At 40.8% G+C, this 9,467-nt stretch overlaps 1 long non-coding RNA gene across 1 annotated transcript; it reads right to left on the bottom strand.

The window, feature by feature from the left end:
• Positions 1-2,654: 2,654 nt before the first annotated feature.
• LOC142072049 (uncharacterized) lies at positions 2,655-8,614 on the bottom strand. The gene is made up of 3 exons (XR_012668319.1): positions 8,465-8,614; positions 4,255-4,422; positions 2,655-2,759 (listed from the first exon to the last, which is right to left on the bottom strand). It is a non-coding gene; the product is annotated as an uncharacterized LOC142072049 (long non-coding RNA).
• Between the last annotated feature and the right edge of the window lie 853 nt (positions 8,615-9,467).

A 9,467-nucleotide genomic window follows, 5' to 3' on the forward strand; every position in this document is an offset into this window, starting at 1 on the left:
TTGCCCAAAATCATCTGAAGGTATCTGAAATCTCAGGGGCTCTGAATTACTAAATGATGGAGGCACCTCCATATGTTTGCAATTGGGGTTCAGTTTAGCAGGCACCCTTCAGCTTTGATTGCTTATCTGAATGTTATCAAAGATGCTCAAAACTCTTGAGGTCACTACAAGATGAGGATATGGGCTTCTCAGGAAGGGGAGGAGGGTGGTCTCCTCTTCTTCCTACCTAATTGTTTTACTTCCTGGGAGTGGACCTTCTTCTTCCAATCCTCCACCTAGGGCTCAGTTGCTCTGGGTGAGGAAGAAGGGGGTCTCCTCTTTTCCTCTCTATTCAGTGTTGGACACCAGGGATGTGTCTTCCTTTAGTCCCTCTATCTGAATTTTGGACTCAGTCGAAATGAATTGAACTCAGTTCTTGGCCCTCCAATTACCAAGGGATTGCAACATCTGTTGTATGTTCTTGGGAAGAGGTCATTCTCTGGTTTTCTGCTTAAGCATCTGGAGTCTGGTGTGTTTCTATTCACGACACACTCCGGAGGTGAGGAAGTCTGCACCTTTTCATGTTGGGAGTGTCTGCTTCACACGTATGAAGAGTTTCTTCTTGTCCACTGCCCATAGTTTTGGCTTCCTGGGCAGGAATCTCACCTCTTTTATTCATAGGGATACTTTCCCCTGGCCTGTTCCCCTCCATTGGCCACTGAGAAGAGACTGAGCAGGGATCTTCACACATCCCTGTCCATATGGTCATAGGAATGGTGCTTTTTATTTTTTAAACAAATGTCATTACTAATCCCAAACTTGTTATATGAAGCCCAAACAGGTGCACAATATTATTTGTGAGGGTTGCAAAACCCCAAACTCCATGGAAATGGCTCATCCCTAATTTGCAGCTGAAAAACAGGTAGTAAAACAAGCAAGTACTCTATTTGTACATACAATTTCGGTAGAAAACAAGGACACTCCTAAAGATATGGTCTTTAATTTTCACTGGATGTTTCCTTTAACTTATTATTGACTGGAAAAAAAACAGAAAACCACATAGTAACTCTGTTTTGATCATTTACTGAAATTGCCAGGCAAAGTTCAAATGGCTTAAAGTTTCATTTAAAGAATCTAAAGTCCAAATAACTATTTGAAAAATCAGGCTAGAAATCTCATGAGAGCTGTTGTCCTTGGAAGGATAGTCTAGTGGTTAGGGCACTAATGTGGTATGCAGGACACTAGAGTTCAAGCCTCTTTGCCACAGGCTTGCTGTGTGACCTTGGGCAAGTCACTGTATCTCTCAGTGCCGCAGTTCCCCCATCTGTATTTGGGTATAATAGTACTGTCTTGCCTCACAGAGTTGTTATGAGGATAACTACATTAAAGATTTTGCAGGCTCATAGGAGGTAAAGACGTGCTGTTTCTTGAAAGATATGTATAAACCCTTGATTCTGCTTGGTTCAGAAAACAGTTTTTCTTTTGTAACTTCTAATTTGTGTCTTGGCAGAAAGGAGGAAGGAAAGCGGTGCACACAAAGAAGGAAAATAATTTTTGAACCTCAAGATAGGTTTAATTACAATTGAGGGATGTCATGAGTCAGTTTATTCACCTTTTGTGGAGACTACTCTCTCCTCACACTTGGCGCGCCTCTTCAAATTAGCTAGGAACATAGGGTGGCTGAGGGTAGAAGTGTCATTTTTTAAAAAACAACCTATATTGCTCAGGGTTCTAGTAATTGACAGATCCATTCAGCCACTCATATGTAAAGTTAGCACTAATAGCCATTTGGAAATGCAGGAGGGAATTTTGCCTTCAGACTTTCTTTCTGCAAGATCAAGACACTGATTTAAAACTTTAATATTCTTAAATATTGTTCTTAGCCTAGTGTCTAGGATTAAGGTAACTATGGGTTGAACAAGGCTTTATACACATCTTTCAAGAAACAGCACATCTTTACCTCCTATAAGCCCCTCAAAATCTTTAATGTAGTTATCCTCAACAACTCTGAAGCAAGGCAGACTATTAGCCCCATAATACAGATGGGGGAACTGAGGCACTGAGAGATAAAGTGACTTGCCCAAACGTCACACAGCAAGCCTATGGCAAAGGAGAGATCTATTTCAAAGAATTTAGGTGGGCAATCTACATAATGTTTCAAATTCCATCTCTGCATAAGGTCTGACCCAAGTATTGAATCAGAAAAGCAAGCTGATGCAGCAATTCAAAACTGGATACCTAAATTCCAAGTACACACACACACACACTTGCACCATGCAAATGAGCATTAAGTCAGTTCAGACAATTATCTGTTTTTACATGATAATATCTCTTTACAAATGTGGACTTTGTATACACAATAGAGATGGATGATTTAAAAAAATAACTTGCAGAGTTTAGGGGCACTTTAATGTACTCTAGGAAGAAAATAACTAAATTTTTAACTGAGCAATTCTAGTAGCAATACTCAACTTTAATAACGTAAAAGATTTTTGTATCTATATATACAAACAAAAGAAAACACTGAGCAAAAACAGTACTATGTAAAAAGTTTAACTCAAATGACAAAAGTTCTTCATATCAGCTTTGGTTTAACTCAATCTGGATTCGTGAAATAGCGGTGGTTCGCTACAAGTATTTCTGACACTTACCTTGTATCTGAGCATGCAGAAATGTTTTGATCTGGTATCCATGGTACATTTCTACTTTGAACCAAGTTCAGTGAGAGATAGAACAAGTCATATGGTATTTCATTCATAGTGTCATTTGCTGAGCTTAGCCTATATGATGAGAAAGGCAAGGTCAGCATTGTGGAAGCTCAAAAACAGACTCCAATGAGAGACTGCTGAATCGGAATTAATTTCCAAACTGGACACCATTACATTAGGCTTGAATAAAGACTGGGAGTGAATGTGTCATTACACAAAGTAAAACTATTTCCCCATGTTTATTTCCCCTCGCCTACTGTTCCTCACATGTTCTTGTCAACTGCTGGAAATGGCTCACTTTGATTATCACTACAGAAGGTTTTTTTTTTTTTTTCTCTCCTACTGGTAATAGCTCCCCTTAACTGATCACTCTCGTTATAGTGTGTTTGGTAACACCCATTGTTTCATGTTCTCTGTGTATATAAAATCTTCCCACTGTATTTTCCACTGCATGCATCCAATGAAGTGGGCTGTAGCTAATGAAGGTTTATGCTCAGATAAATTTGTTAGTCTCTAAGGTGCCACAAGTACTCCTTTTCTTTTTGTGAATACAGACTAACATGGCTGCTACTCTGAAACCTATTTTTACTTGGTTTCTCAAAACAAGAAAGGCTGCATTACTGTGAACCTATTTCATGATTCTGCGGTGAAAAATTCTCCACAGAATTCATTTCTTGGTGCAGAAATGTGCTTATTAATTTCAGCTTTAAAAAAATTATCCAAGTACAGATACGCTCTAGTTCAATCAGCAGTTACGGACTTGAAGCTGATAATTACTAATAAAATACAGACAGCCTGAAACAATAGCTCTGAAAGGTCTGAACTGCTCCATGTATCCCAGTGGGATATCGACTCTCAAATCTAAAGATGAAGAGTTAAATTCCTAGGGTTACCAGATGCTAAATACAAAATATCGGGACCGCTGCAGGGGGAGAGCCTTATCAATTGTTACACTCACCCAGCATGTTCGGCAGCGGGAAATAAATCTTGCAGCTGAAGAAAGAAGTACCCGCCGCTGAAATGCCGCCGAAGCCAGTCAGCAACTAAAGTACCCGCCACCGAAGAGCCGCCAAAGACCCGGACGTGCTGGGTGAGTAACAACTGAAAAGGCGCTCCCCCTGCCTGTCAGTGCAGCCTAAGGAAGAAGGAAAAAAAAAAAAAGACACGCCCGAAGCAAAATATCAGGACAAATGGCATCCCCACCATACTTTGGTCAGGACATGGGACAAACTGCTCAATATTGGGACAGTACCAATTTTATTGGGACATCTGGTCACCCTATTAATTCCAACATTTACAATTTTGCAACTGATGATTTTGGCCAAAATATCAAACTAATGTGCTTACCCCACAATTTCAACCTGCAAACCATGCTGCCCCTGTCAACTCCAGTCAATCTGTGGAATACATTGCCAGGGGATGTTGTGAAAGCAAAAACTATAACAGGGTTCAAAAAAAAAAAAAAGGGAGTACTTGTGGCACCTTAGAGATTAACAAATTTGAGAGTGTTGTGGCACAAACTGTCAGCATAGTCTGTGTGGTATGTAGATTGTAATGGATTTTTTACCTTCAGTCCTTCTGGCATGATGTCCATCCGTTTGCATTTGGAAAGGAAGATGATGTCTGTCTGTATCTGTACGAGTTTTTTCATGAAGTTGATAGATTTCCATTCCATACGGCTAAATTCAGTGCCTTGCATAATGACAGGTTTCAGAGTAGCAACACGGCTGCTACTCTGAAAAAGCGTTCAAAAAAGAATTAGACAAGTTCATGGAGGATAGGTCTGTCAGTGGCTATTAGCTAAGATGGGCAGGGATGCAGCCCCATACTCTAGGTGTCCCCAGCCTCTAACTGCCAGCAGCTGGGAGTAGATGATAGGATATGGATCACTTGATGACTGCCTGTTCTGACACATCTGGCATTGGCCACTGTCAAAAGACAGGTTTCAGAGTAACAGCCATGTTAGCCTGTAGTCGCAAAAAGAAAAGGAGGACTTGTGGCACCTTAGAGACTAACCAATTTATTTGAGCATGAGCTTTCGTGAGCCACAGGTGCCACAAGTACTCCTTTTTGTCAAAAGACAGGATACTGGGTAGATGGACCATTTGTCTGACCCAGTATGGCCGTTCTTATGTTCTTAAAAGATCCAGCTGCCCTTCTCAGATGCTAAAAACTCCAACTTGATCTCTAAGTGCAGTTGAATATTGTCAAAGCAAAAATCTGTAGCATACTGAAAAGTGAAAATGTGGAGATGAGTAAAATAAATTCATTTCAATATGAAAATAAACACAGGGACCACTGCACTAATTGGATCATTCACTTTCATATTTAATTCATTAAAAGCTCATGTTTTACTTTAACTGAAGCTATCACAGAATTTCCAGAGTGCCAAAGAATTTAGGTTCAATTTGCAGTACAGTATATAGGGCCTTGGTTATTACTGTGCTCTCTAGCGCCATGATTCAGCAAAGCACTTACAGATGTGCTTAAGTATCATTGACTTTAGCCCCTATTCAGCAGAGTACTTAGCTTGTATTTAAGTGCTTTCTTGAATTGGTGTTAATGCATATGGAAAAGTAAAAAAATATATACATCTCCTTGACTTTATGCCTGTAAGATTCTTTCAGGCAAAGACCTAATACACATTCAGTTTCTATAATTACCAGTTATTGGGATCTGCCAACTTGTTATTTTATAGCTTTGCTCTCGTGCTAAAAACAAGAACTATGAAAAATGACAATTTTTATGGGAAATTTTAGGAAATCTTTCTTCAAAGCCACCTTGTGAAAAAAATTGTTTTGAAGAAAAACAAAATTTAAAACAAAAATATTTTCAGCTTCTGAAAGTCATTTCTGTACCAAAGAAATAAAAACTTTGGTTTTCAGAAAAAAAAAGAAATCAGGTTTTAAAATCCATGAAGTGAAAATGTTTATGGAAAATGGAGAAATGTTACCAAATGTGTTTTGGTTATTTATTTATGTTTTTTTCATAAATAAGCAGACATTTCTGACAAAAAGAAAAAAAAAAGTTACACGAAAATTTTTATGGAAAAATTTTCATTTTGGTAAAACAAACATTTTTCATCCAAAAAATGTTTGGACATTTTTTTTTTTGACCAGCTCTACTTATAACCCAGTTTTAAAAGGGGAAATTTGTTTCCCAGATATCAGCGCTTATCTGTTGCATCAGAGATGATGCCTAGTTTTTCTGTTTATGGGACAGTTTGTACAATCATTCAGTAATTACTTAATTTATTGGGAATGGTCTCATTTTATTTTGCTGTTAAACAAGAGTTGAAACCTAACCTGGCTTCTGGTTCCTGAGTGAACCTGCGTATAAACCCATCAAAACTAAACCTTGGCTATGGGTTTGCAACAAGAGTTAGCCAGGGAAAATGAGATTCATTTGAACTTAAACTATTTTTTAGCATTATGGCCTCTGAATTCATGTAAAACTGGCTCTCTCTCACACACAGATTTCCAACCAAACCTAGGTTCCACATAAATCTAGGCAAAATTCAGTCTGAATTAGTTTCCACAGTATGGAAACAAGCTTTAATGAAAGTGGAGAAAGTCCACGGCCTGGATTTTTAAATGTATTCAGGCATTGCTATGCCGAGTGTAGGCACTGTTAATCCGACCTGAACTATTTTCAAGGTGAAAAGAGTATGTTATCCTTCAATGTGGGAAAGCAGTACCAAACAAGAGAGTTTAAAAATAAAGTACATTAAATATAATCCTTTTAGCTCTCTTGTAACAGCAAACACTACGGGAAATTCAGCACAAATGCAGTGTAAAGAGGTGATCAGGGCCTCAGAGGGGTATTTACACTCTATGAAGTGAGCTGTAGCTCACGAAAGCTTATGCTCAAATAAATTTGTTGGTCTCTAAGGTGCCACAAGTACTCCTTTTCTTTTTGCGGATACAGACTAACATGGCTCTTATTCCTGTAGAGTGACAATTTGGGTGCTTTCCTTCATTGAAGTGAATGGTGCTATATTGATTTACACCAGCTGAGGACCTAACCAACCGTATTTAATGGGAGAGCCAACTGTACTGCCTAGAATGCAGTGTTTTAGAAGAAAAAAATATATTTTCAACCAAATATACAAACATTAATTTTTAAAACAATATGAGATTATTACTTTCACATCATGGTACTTGAGCATGTATTCCCAGAGGGTCTCTGGAACATGAGTAAATTGCTTATATCGAGGATGCATTGTCTTGGCAGAAATAAGCACCCAAATTGTCACCTCTTTAAGCTATTTATTGTTGTCTAAAATATCCTCAAAGCTAAGCTAATTTTTAATTAGTGTTTTTATATTGTTTTTCTTTAAGGGAAAGAAAAACAAGTAAATAATGTGTTCTCTGATCTGAATTAAATCCTGTTTGCATGGGGATTTAGGTTATGTATGGATTTTCTGCCTATATTTAGCCTAGCCTTTGAAGTTCCTGTTTCTGTAACTTAACTTTGTCACTACTTGGGACTTTCACTCCTATCACATTTGCAGAGTAATTCACAATTTTGTTTTCAGGTTATTCCCTTGTTAAAACCCGCAACATTCAGACAGAGTGTGTGTGTATGTGTGCATGTCACCCTTCATTGAGTGGACCAGAGCTCAAGATAAAAGCACAGAAGGGCAATTGGCTGTCATTAAGCCACAGTCAGCCAGTGGCAAGAAGAGCAGCAGATGTGCCCAGCAGGTTGTGGTCATTAAGATCCAGCACCAGTGAAAAATCTATTAACGGGGCAGAGTCAGATACACAGCAGAAACTTGCACAAAATCTGTTTCACAGTCTTGCTCTCCCATATCTAATAAGCCTATGCTCACCAATGTGGTGAATCCAGTCTCTCTCTGTAGGTGTACCAGACTGTGCACAATAGTTAAGCTCGGTCAGATACATCTATTAAAGTGTTAGCATTTATTTTTCAGATATCTACATCACACATCCAAGTACGCAAACAAATGGAAACAAGATTAAACAAATAGAGACGCACATACTGTATTTTCCCTACCCAAGTCTACTTTTTAAAAGAATGTTTGAACGACAAGAAAATATAAACCATGAAAGCTATGCAAGCACAATTTGTCATCAGTCTGTCTTTCAGAGCAACCTGTGACGTGTATTTGTTAGAGCATGTTGTTACCCGAAATTGGGCCAGCTAGTAAGCTGAGGGAGGACTAGTGACCCACCAGAGTTTGGCAGAAAGCAGTATGCAGGGCCTTCCCTAGCAATTCTGGGGCCCTATGCAGTCCCCCTTGGGAGGGGTGGGGGGGCAGGCCTCCACAGAGGGGGAGCAGGGGGGCAGGCCCCAGGCCTCCGCAGAGGGGGAGCAGGGCAGTGGCTAGCTTGGGGGCAGGGTTAACCACCCCCCAGCACTCACTGGTGGAGGCAAGGTTGCTGCTTCCTGCTGCTGGTGAGTGCAGGCCCAGCCCTGCTACAGAGCTCATGGGAGTGGGGGCAGGTCTGGGGCAGAGCAGGGGCGCACTCACCCACAGTGGGAGGGCAGCAACCCGGCCTCAGCCACACCGTCGGTGAGTGCTCGGGGGGGAAGAAGGGGCAGGGGCCCAGGGGAAGAGGTGGAGCAGGGGCTGGAGCAGCACGCAGCTGCACAGGGCACCAGGAAATTTGGAGCACCAAATTTCCTCGTGCCCTGTGCTGCTGCATACTTTGTGTATGGGTAAGGACGGCCCTGGCAGCATGTTTATTATACTGATAGCTAAGCTCAAAAGAAGGGTGGGGGGAGTGTCACACTCACACTCGCATACTCACACTCCCAGGACAGGCATGGCACTGGAGATGTCAGGATCCTTCAAGGTAAGTGTCCCACAGCGCCACGATGGATGGTGCGATGAAGGTCAGTCTTCCCGAGGCATAACTGAATGCAATGCGGCGAACCACTGGTCAGGCGGTCCAAGTGATGGGCCTTTGTGAGAGGTACAAGCTTGTGAATGCACTGCCAAGCACATGACCCCTTCCCCTTTTAAGGATCTGCTCCTCATGGCCTGTGACTAGAGATGACTTGGGCATGTCTGGTTGGTCACACTCCACCTCAGACAGTGTCTATGCATTGGGTGTGTGAGTGTTGCCTAATTAGAGTCCCAGACACCTTGACTACCTGGGAGCTCTTCTGATATTCCAGCTGTTTGAGCAGCCCATTCATCCCACAAGCCTTTCAGGAGGAAGTGGGAGGGGGAAAAGCTACTTCACAGGTATTCGAAGAGGGAAAGGAGACAAAAAGGGTGGGGGGGGGGAAGTGTTACAGACCTTTTGAGCATACAGGTTATGCAGAGCATACAGATCACTTACAACACTCCGCCCCTTGGTCTATGATCATTACAGTAGTTGTTGTAGGGCACAGGTAATCTGTGGCAAACAAACCAAACAATCTAACCAGGTGAATATAACTAAAACCGTTACAATTGACTAAACACCAGATATAACAGAAATGCAAACAATCATAATCAAAATAATTGGGAATACAATGAAACCATCACCATTACAATAATTGGGTACACTGACAAACAAAATGAGGCCCAAGTTTGATGCTGTAATAGCCATCAAACAACAAAAGTCACTGAGGTCAGGACCTCCTTAAATACACACAACAAATAAGATTTGTAGGAGTACCACAGTTGTCATACAAGGTTAAACTGATTTGGACTTTAACATTTAGTTGCTAAAATATTGTAGAATCCCCTATTATTAACAGGGGTTCTCAAGAGGTCTCGGGGGAGGGAAGGAAATCCAAGACCTGAAAAACGGGGCCCTACAA

This window comes from Caretta caretta, chromosome 5 (assembly GCF_965140235.1).
Source record: "Caretta caretta isolate rCarCar2 chromosome 5, rCarCar1.hap1, whole genome shotgun sequence".
Lineage (NCBI taxonomy): Eukaryota > Metazoa > Chordata > Testudines > Cheloniidae > Caretta > Caretta caretta.